At 43.0% G+C, this 10,520-nt stretch overlaps 1 long non-coding RNA gene across 1 annotated transcript; it reads right to left on the reverse strand.

The window, feature by feature from the left end:
* Window positions 1–9,650: 9,650 nt before the first annotated feature.
* Window positions 9,651–10,122, reverse strand: LOC139831312 (uncharacterized). Its single transcript, XR_011746103.1, has 3 exons — window positions 10,035–10,122; window positions 9,779–9,952; window positions 9,651–9,684 (listed from the first exon to the last, which is right to left on the reverse strand). It is a non-coding gene; the product is annotated as an uncharacterized lncRNA (long non-coding RNA).
* Window positions 10,123–10,520: the final 398 nt, after the last annotated feature.

The raw sequence follows: 10,520 nt of genomic DNA on the forward strand, positions 1-10,520 counted from the left end.
TCAAACTTGGGATGGGATCATGAAGCATAAAGTAATAGATAAGTGTGCCTTGCTCTGGTAGAGCTTTGCACTTTGCAAGAATATTAGCTTGCCTTGGTTGGTGTACTGATCAAAGTGGTCTTCTTCTCCTTGGAAGTAGACCTCCTCCTCCTCTGGGTACTCCTCGGTACTAGCGTCTAAAATACGAATACGGGGTATACAATCATCATACCAAACTTAGGTACTAGACTAAGCACACACATGAATCACACAACTTATGCTAGCATCACACATTACTATTATGTTGGTGGATTTGTTTTCTTATTTAGGAAAAATAATTTCCTCTCATACTAATTTAGGTGTTACTTTAAAGTCCTTAGAGAAATAATTTCCTCTCATTATCTTATTAAGATTTAATTTCTTTCATGAATAATATATGACCTAGGTTGACCAAAGTCAACCTCTTCATACTTATCATTTAAGAAAATGATTTAAATGAGGTGGAGCACCTCATGCAATTTAATCCTAACATGGTGATGCTTTAATATCATCAACAATTCATATGAGAACTAAATGACCAGAGTCTCTATCTCATTTTGAAATGTTCATGACAAGATTTAAATGAGAGAGAAGCTCCCATATCATTTTTAAATAGTTCTGAACAATATCTTTGGCTAGAAATAGCCATATAGTCCTTTAATTAAACTAGGCCATGATCATTCAAAGTAAGCATGGCATATTTTTGCAGAAACAATTAGTGCAAGTGAAATGTGATTTATAGGAGTTGGAATCAACTCAAAAGCATTTTTGGTTGATTTTTAATAAGTATTTTATGTCACAAAAGTCCTTGCCTTGTTTATTTTGCCACTTTAATTCTACAACAGATCTAGGGTTCAATCCAGTGGCATTTTGTAGATAAAATTCTAAGCTTTCCAAAAATATAAAATTTGTAAAAATTGGCCAGGTAGATTTGTCCCTATTAAATTTTAAAGTGGACAACAGATTGCAATATTTCTCTATTCTGGAATTTTTGAATTTGAATTACATGGGCTGGCGGGAAACTAACGGGCTGTGCAGAGAGAGAGAGAAATGGGCTGGCCCAGTGATGGCGTGTAACTCACACGTTCGTTGGGAACCCCAAGAGAAAGGTATGATGCGCACAGCAGCAAGATTTCCCTCAGAAAGAAACCAAGGTTTATCGAACCAGGAGGAGCCAAGAAGCACGTTGAAGGTTGATGGCGGCGGGATGTAGTGCGGCGCAACACCAGGGATTCCGGCGCCAACGTGGAACCTGCACAACACAACCAAAGTACTTTGCCCCAATGAAACAGTGAGGTTGTCAATCTCACCGGCTTGCTGTAACAAAGGATTAACCGTATTGCGTGGAAGATGATTGTTTGCGTAAAAACAAGAGAACAAGATTGCAAGAGATTGTATTTCAGTAAAGAGAATTGGACCGGGGTCCACAGTTCACTAGAGGTGTCTCTCCCATAAGACAAACAGCATGTTGGGTGAACAAATTATAGTTGGGCAATTGACAAATAAAGAGAGCATGACCATGCACATACATATCATGATGAGTATAGTGAGATTTAATTGGGCATTACGACAAAGTACATAGACCGCCATCCAACTGCATCTATGCCTAAAAAGTCCACCTTCAGGTTATCATCTGAACCCCTTCCAGTATTAAGTTGCAAAGCAACAGACAATTGCATTAAGTATGGTGCGTAATGTAATCAACAACTACATCCTTAGACATAGCATCAATGTTTTATCCCTAGTGGCAACATCACAACACAACCTTAGAACTTTCTCACACTGTCCTGTGTCAATGCGAGCATGAACCCACTATCGAGCATAAATACTCCCTCTTGGAGTTACAAGCATCTACTTGGCCAGAGCATCTACTAGTAACGGAAAGCATGCAAGATCATAAACAACACATAGATATAACTTTGATAATCAACATAACAAGTATTCTCTATTCATCGGATCCCAACAAACGCAACATATAGAATTACAGATAGATGATCTTGATCATGTTAGGCAGCTCACAAGATCCGACAATGATAGCACAATGGGGAGAAGACAACCATCTAGCTACTGCTATGGACCCATAGTCCAGGGGTAGACTACTCACACATCACACCGGAGGCGACCATGGCGGCGTAGAGTCCTCCGGGAGATGATTCCCCTCTCCGGCAGGGTGCCGGAGGCGATCTCTGGATCCCCGAGATGGGATCGGCGTTGGCGGCGTCTCCGGAAGGTTTTCCGTATCGTGGCTCTCGGTACTGGGGGTTTCGTCACGAAGGCTTTAAGTAGGCGGAAGGGCAAGTCAGGATGGGGCACAGGGGCCCCACACCATAGGCCGGCGCGGCCAGGGGGGGGGCCGCGCCGCCCTAGGGTTTGGGCACCCTGTGGCCCCACTTCGTTTCGTCTTCGGACTTCTGGAAGCTTCGTGGAAAAATAGGCCCCTGGGCGTTGATTTCGTCCAATTCCGAGAATATTTGCTTACTAGGATTTCGAAACCAAAAATAGCGTAAAACAAAGAATCGGCACTTCGGCATCTTGTTAATAGGTTAGTTCCGAGAAAATGCACGAATATGACATAAAGTGTGCATAAAACATGTAGATAACATCAATAATGTGGCATGGAACATAAGAAATTATCGATACGTCGGAGACGTATCAGCATCCCTGCTTAGTTCTGCTTCGTCCCGAAGGTGTAAAACGATAACACAGATAATTTCTGGAGTGACATGCCATCATAATCTTGATCATACTATTTGTAAAGCATATGTAGTGAATGCAGCAATCAAAACAATGTATATGACATGAGTAAACAAGTGAATCATAAAGCAAAGACTTTTCATGAATAGCACTTCAAGACAAGCATCAATAAGTCTTGCATAAGAGTTAACTCATAAAGCAATAATTCAAAGTAAAGGCATTGAAGCAACACAAAAGAAGATTAAGTTTCAGCGGTTGCTTTCAACTTGTAACATGTATATCTCATGGATATTGTCAACATAGAGTAATATAATAAGTGCAATAAGCAAATATGTAGGAATCAATGCACAGTTCACACAAGTGTTTGCTTCTTGAGGTGGAGAGAAATAGGTGAACTGACTCAACATTGAAAGTAAAAGAATGGTCCTCCATAGAGGAAAAGCATCGATTGCTATATTTGTGCTAGAGCTTTGATTTTGAAAACATGAAACAATTTTGTCAACGGTAGTAATAAAGCATATGTATCATGTAAATTATATCTTACAAGTTGCAAGCCTCATGCATAGTGTACTAATAGTGCCCGCACCTTGTACTAATTAGCTTGGACTACCGGATCATCACAATGCACTGTTTTGACCAAGTGTCACAAAGGGGTACCTCTATGCCGCCTGTACAAAGGTCTAAGGAGAAAGCTCGCATTGGATTTCTCGCTATTGATTATTCTTCAACTTAGACATCCATACCGGGACAACATAGACAACAGATAATGGACTCCTCTTTTATGCATAAGCATGTAACAACAATTAATAAATTTCTCATTTGAGATTGAGGATATATGTCCAAAACTGAAACTTCCACCATGGATCATGGCTTTAGTTAGCGGCCCAATGTTCTTCTCTAACAATATGCATGCTTAACCATAAGGTGGTAGATCTCTCTTACTTCAGACAAGACGGACATGCATAGAAACTCACATGAAATTCAACAAAGAGTAGTTGATGGCGTCCCCAGTGAACATGGTTATCGCACAACAAGCAACTTAATAAGAGATAAAGTGCATAATTACATATTCAATACCACAATAGTTTTTAAGCTATTTGTCCCATGAGCTATATATTGCAAAGGTGAATGATGGAATTTTAAAGGTAGCACTCAAGCAATTTACTTTGGAATGGCGGAAAATACCATGTAGTAGGTAGGTATGGTGGACACAAATGGCATAGTGGTTGGCTCAAGTATTTTGGATGCATGAGAAGTATTCCCTCTCGATACAAGGTTTAGGCTAGCAAGGCTTATTTGAAACAAACACAAGGATGAACCGGTGCAGCAAAACTCACATAAAAGACATATTGAAAACATTATAAGACTCTACACCGTCTTCCTTGTTGTTCAAACTCAATACTAGAAATTATCTAGACCTTAGAGAAACCAAATATGCAAACCAAATTTTAGCATGCTCTATGTATTTCTTCATTAATGGGTGCAAAGTATATGATGCAAGAGCTTAATCATGAGCACAACAATTGCCAAGTATCACATTACCCAAGACATTAATAGCAATTACTACATGTATCATTTTCCAATTCCAACCATATAACAATTTAACGAAGGAGAAACTTCGCCATGAATACTATGAGTAGAAACCAAGGACATACTTGTCCATATGCTACAGCGGAGCGTGTCTCTCTCCCATAAAGTGAATGCTAGGATCCATTTTATTCAAACAAAACAAAAAACAAAAACAAACCGACGCTCCAAGCAAAGCACATAAGATGTGATGGAATAAAAATATAGTTTCAGGGGAGGAACCTGATAATGTTGTCGATGAAGAAGGGGATGCCTTGGGCATCCCCAAGCTTAGACGCTTGAGTCTTCTTGATATATGCAGGGGTGAACCACTGGGGCATCCCCAAGCTTAGAGCTTTCACTCTCCTTGATCATGTTGCATCATACTCCTCTCTTGATCCTTGAAAACTTCCTCCACACCAAACTCGAAACAACTCATTAGAGGGTTAGTGCACAATAAAAATTAACATATTCAGAGGTGACACAATCATTCTTAACACTTCTGGACATTGCATAATGCTACTGGACATTAATGGATCAAAGAAATTCATCCAACATAGCAAAAGAGGCAATGCGAAATAAAAGGCAGAATCTGTCAAAACAGAACAGTTCGTATTGACGAATTTTAAAATGGCACCAGACTTGCTCAAATGAAAATGCTCAAATTGAATGAAAGTTGCGTACATATCTGAGGATCATGCACGTAAATTGGCTTAATTTTATGAGCTACCTACAGGGAGGTGGACCCAGATTCGTGACAGCAAAGAAATCTGGAACTGCGCAGTAATCCAAATCTAGTACTTACTTTACTATCAAAGACTTTACTTGGCACAATAAAACACTAAACTAAGATAAGGAGAGGTTGATACAGTAGTAAACAACTTCCAAGACACAAAATAAAAACAAAGTACTGTAGGTAAAAACATGGGTTGTCTCCCATAAGCGCTTTTCTTTAACGCCTTTCAGCTAGGCGCAGAAAGTGTGCATCAAGTATTATCAAAGGGTGGTGCATTCTCAGCGGGGTGCGGAGTTTTCTCAACTATGCATACTATCTTTTCTATGTGAGTTTCAGAGGCTCCCTTTTCATTAGTCTTGGGCTTGCTACTCTCATCAAACAAATCTTCAGGAACAATCCAATCAAAATTCTTTTCTAGTGCCTCACACATTCCCAAGAGCTTGCAAGGTATTGATGTTTTAATATCCCCCTCATAATTAACTTCATTAGTGTACTTTTGTCTATCCTTTTCTATCTTCTCAAGGGTACTAGCAAAGTTGGTATAAGAGCCTAGCATATTATATTTAGTGAAAACTTTTCTAGCTTCTCTCGCTATTCCCCCAAATTCTTTAAGAAGGGTTTCTAATACAAAATCTTTCTTTTCTCCTTCTTCCATATCACTGAGTGTAAGAAACATATGTTGAATCACAGGATTAAGGTTAACAAATCTAGCTTCTAACGCGTGTACTAAAGAAGCGACAGCAATTTCATAAGTGGGAGCAAGTTCTACCAAGTGTCTATCTTCAAAATCTTCGACCGTACTAATATGAGTGAAAAAATCTTCTATATTGTCTTTCCCAAGGATAGATCCTCGGCCTACCGGTACATCTTTAAGAACAAACTTAGGAGGAAACATGATGAAATAAGTAAAGTAAATGCAAGTAACTAATTTTTTTGTGTTTTTGATATAGCAAACAAGATAGCAAATAAAGTAAAACTAGCAACTAATTTTTTTTGTATTTTGATTTAGTGCAGCAACAAAGTAGTAAATAAAACTAAGCAAGACAAAAACAAAGTAAAGAGATTGAGAAGTGGAGACTCCCCTTGTAGCGTGTCTTGATCTCCCCGGCAACGGCGCCAGAAATTTAGCTTGATGGCGTGTAACTCACACGTTCGTTGGGAACCCCAAGAGGAAGGTATGATGCGCACAGCAGCAAGATTTCCCTCAGAAAGAAACCAAGGTTTATCGAACCAGGAGGAGCCAAGAAGCACGTTGAAGGTTGATGGCGGCGGGATGTAGTGCGGCGCAACACCAGGGATTCCGGCGCCAACGTGGAACCTGCACAACACAACCAAAGTACTTTGCCCCAACGAAACAGTGAGGTTGTCAATCTCACCGGCTTGCTGTAACAAAGGATTAACCGTATTGTGTGGAAGATGATTGTTTGCAGAAAATAGTAGAACAAGATTGCGATAGATTGTATTTCAAGAAAGAGAATTGGACCGGGGTCCACAGTTCACTAGAGGTGTCTCTCCCATAAGACAAACAGCATGTTGGGTGAACAAATTACAGTTGGGCAATTGACAAATAAAGAGAGCATGACCATGCACATACATATCATGATGAGTATAGTGAGATTTAATTGGGCATTACGACAAAGTACATAGACCGCCATCCAACTGCATCTATGCCTAAAAAGTCCACCTTCAGGTTATCATCCGAACCCCTTCCAGTATTAAGTTGCAAAGCAACAGACAATTGCATTAAGTATGGTGCGTAATGTAATCAACAACTACATCCTTAGACATAGCATCAATGTTTTATCCCTAGTGGCAACAGCACAACACAACCTTAGAACTTTCTGTCACCGTCCTGTGTGTCAATGCAGGCATGAACCCACTATCGAGCATAAATACTCCCTCTTGGAGTTACAAGCATCTACTTGGCCAGAGCATCTACTAGTAACGGAAAGCATGCAAGATCATAAACAACACATAGATATAACTTTGATAATCAACATAACAAGTATTCTCTATTCATCGGATCCCAACAAACGCAACATATAGAATTACAGATAGATGATCTTGATCATGTTAGGCAGCTCACAAGATCCGACAATGATAGCACAATGGGGAGAAGACAACCATCTAGCTACTGCTATGGACCCATAGTCCAGGGGTAGACTACTCACACATCACACCGGAGGCGACCATGGCGGCGTAGAGTCCTCCGGGAGATGATTCCCCTCTCCGGCAGGGTGCCGGAGGCGATCTCCTGGATCCCCCGTGATGGGATCGGCGTTGGCGGCATCTCTGGAAGGTTTTCCGTATCGTGGCTCTCGGTACTGGGGGTTTCGTCACGAAGCCTTTAAGTAGGCGGAAGGGCAAGTCAGGAGGGGGCACAGGGGCCCCACACCATAGGCCGGCGCGGCCAGGGGGGGGCCGCGCCGCCCTAGGGTTTGGGCACCCTGTGGCCCCACTTCGTTTCGTCTTCGGACTTCTGGAAGCTTCGTGGAAAAATAGGCCCCTGGGCGTTGATTTCGTCCAATTCCGAGAATATTTCCTTACTAGGATTTCTGAAACCAAAAACAGCAGAAACAAAGAATCGGCACTTCGGCATCTTGTCAATAGGTTAGTTCCAGAAAATGCACGAATATGACATAAAGTGTGCATAAAACATGTAGATAACATCAATAATGTGGCATGGAACATAAGAAATTATCGATACGTCGGAGACGTATCACCCAGTATCGCTACGGGCCAGCTGACAAGGTGGGATCCACCTGTCAGTGGGGTTTCTCCAGCGAAACGGTACGCGCAGCGTGAGCCGCACGATTAGAAGACAGATCAACGGCCGAGGGAGGTCGTCATCTCCGACGAGAGGGAGACTCACTGGCGGCGGCGGTAGGGGGTCGGCGAGCTCGTCGAAGCTCCGGCGGTCGTCGGAGGTGTGCGCAGCGACCTTGTCGACGATGAGGAAGCGTCTGGTAGCAGTGGCGTCGTCTGGGGAGGCCTCCTTCTTCGGCGAGCTTTAGCGACGGTGAGCGGCAGCGATCTTGCAATTCGAGCTCTACGGTGGCTAATCGAGCAAGTGAGGTGGTCGAGGCGAGTTAGTGTGAGGAGGGGAAGCAGAGGGTGTGCTCGAATTGAGGGGAGGGGCGCTCCTTTTATAGTGGCGAGAGGTGGCCGTGGCGGAGCTGGCAGGTCGTCGATGGCGTCGTCGTTCCAGGGCGGCGAAGGGGCAAGGGATGGGCGCGTACGGTTGGTGACGTCCAGGCGATCATCACGCTGCCCTTGGAACAACAAACGGTGGTCTGACGCGACGGTGAGCTTGACGGGAGCGGGCAGCACCGTGGCGGACGGTCGTCGGAGTGGGCGTCGTCTGCGGCATTCCCGCGGGCAAGTGGAGGTGTCTGGGCGGTGCTCGGTGACGTCGTGAGTCGATTGGCGCAGAGAGTCAGGGCGGAGGTGACGCGAGGGAGCGGGGCAGCTGGTGCTCTGGGCGTGCCAGGGTGCTCGCCGTGCGCGCACTAGCGCGTGCGTGTGCACGTCTGGGCGCGTCATGGCCACATCGATTTCTGCCCGTTGTGAGTGATTCTCTCGTCGAGGCTGAGGCTGGGCATGGTCAGGAGAGTGAGAGGGAGTGGCTAGACATGGTGGAGCCGGCTGGAGGTGAGAGGTGAGAGAGATGGCATGGTGTGGTCATGCCATGCCACGGCATGGCCATGCCATGGTCAAGGTCAGCAAGTGGAGGGACTGGCAAGGCTAGGCACTGGTGCTGAGGGGTGAAGTGATGCTCAAGGACAGCAGAGGTGGCCAGGGTTGGACCTGGTCCAAGCCCAAACTCAGCATGGGCACAAATTCCATCTCTGCCCACCAGGTGTTTGACATAATGCCCGAAGGAAATTTATTTTCGAATTTTGAAAAGATTTTTGGTGGAGTGTAAAGATATAATAAGAGAAGTAGAATGGAGGTGGTGGTGGTCAAAATGAAGTTGAAATGCAAAATCACATATTGCATATGATCTTCCATATGCTTCATGGTCTCTACTTTGCTTGCTCACCATTTGAAAATGAGAAAGAGTTTGGGGTGATGGTTTTGGGCAAAGTTGTTCACCTTAATGTGGTCTTGGATGAGGTGCAAAGAATTGGCAAAGTGTAGAAAGGAAAACTCTGAATATCAGGGCTCAAAGATGGCATCAGGCTAAGAATTGCCATTTTGACCATCATTTCATGTGAGCCCAAATTTGATTCAAATTTGATTTGCTTTGAGTTTCTTTGATTTCAAAGGTGTTTAAAAGTGTTTAGTAACCATATCCAACCAATGGTGCAAACCAAAGTGGGCTAGGTTAAGAATTGCAAAAATGGCATAAGCCATATGTGTGTGTTGAGGTGAATTTTATATTTTCTTTTCTAATTTCTTTTTCCTTGCATTTGGATGATTAAAGGATCATGGATTAGGGTTTTAGGGCAAAGGAAATCAAACAAGCAATCATCATGGCAAAAATGCACACTCATATAACTAACAAGGTGATCTATATGCATAGCACTCTATGTTAATAAAAAGTTTTTGTTGGTTCTCAAATTTGGTATTTTGGGAAACTCTCTCTTTATCTCTTTATTGAAAAGTTGGGATGTTACACTTCTACTACTTCGGTGTCGGGTTCAATGACTAGCAGGATATAGTGAAACCTGCGGACACATATATATATGCATAACTCATCAATTACACTTAACACATGGAGTAAGCGAAAAAGATTTAATGTGTGAAGACAGTAACACTCACGCGAAGTTGTAAGGAAATAGTATTGCCCTTTTGTATGAGTTTTTCCTTAAGGCATATACCAAGTTATTCTCCGTGTCCTTGGGAGAGTTGTCGACAGTATACCCATTCACGGTATATGGGTCAATGAACCCAAGATCATAGATTTGCCCCTTGCGGCATTCACGGATCTTCATTCTGCATAATATAGTGAGAGTATAGTTATATGCATGCAATGGACGAGCCACGGTAGAGACTTAATTACATAAATAATACTTACAGACAGTAGGCACTGAGCAGAGATTTGTCGAGGGCGTCTTGATTGAATAACTGAAATAATTCACAAAATTCGATGTTCATCACGTCAGTTCGCCCGTAGTGTTCATCTTTGATTGCCACCATGATCCAGTTCTGACCATCCTTACATGCATCCAAGTACCAATTATGCAGTCTTCGCAGTTGTGTCGATAGATTAGGCAACTCCTCAGCTCTGACCAGAGATTGCCCATACTTGTACTGGTATGCTATTTGGACATCATCCGTCTGAATGAATTCGAGGCGGCTTAAGTACTCAGGAATACTCATATTGTTCGCATCTGCCTCGTTTTTGTATAGTGCTACCAGCATCGGATCAAGGCAGTCTATGATATCGGGATACACATTGAGCGGGGGGCACGAGTTTTTCTGGGTTCCAAGCTGGGGAACTTGTTTCCCTTCTTCCTTACTTTTTTGCCACCGCTCTTTTGCTACCACATTTGACTTGCGA

This window comes from Lolium perenne, chromosome 1 (genome assembly GCF_019359855.2).
Source record: "Lolium perenne isolate Kyuss_39 chromosome 1, Kyuss_2.0, whole genome shotgun sequence".
Taxonomy (NCBI): Eukaryota; Viridiplantae; Streptophyta; class Magnoliopsida; order Poales; family Poaceae; genus Lolium; species Lolium perenne.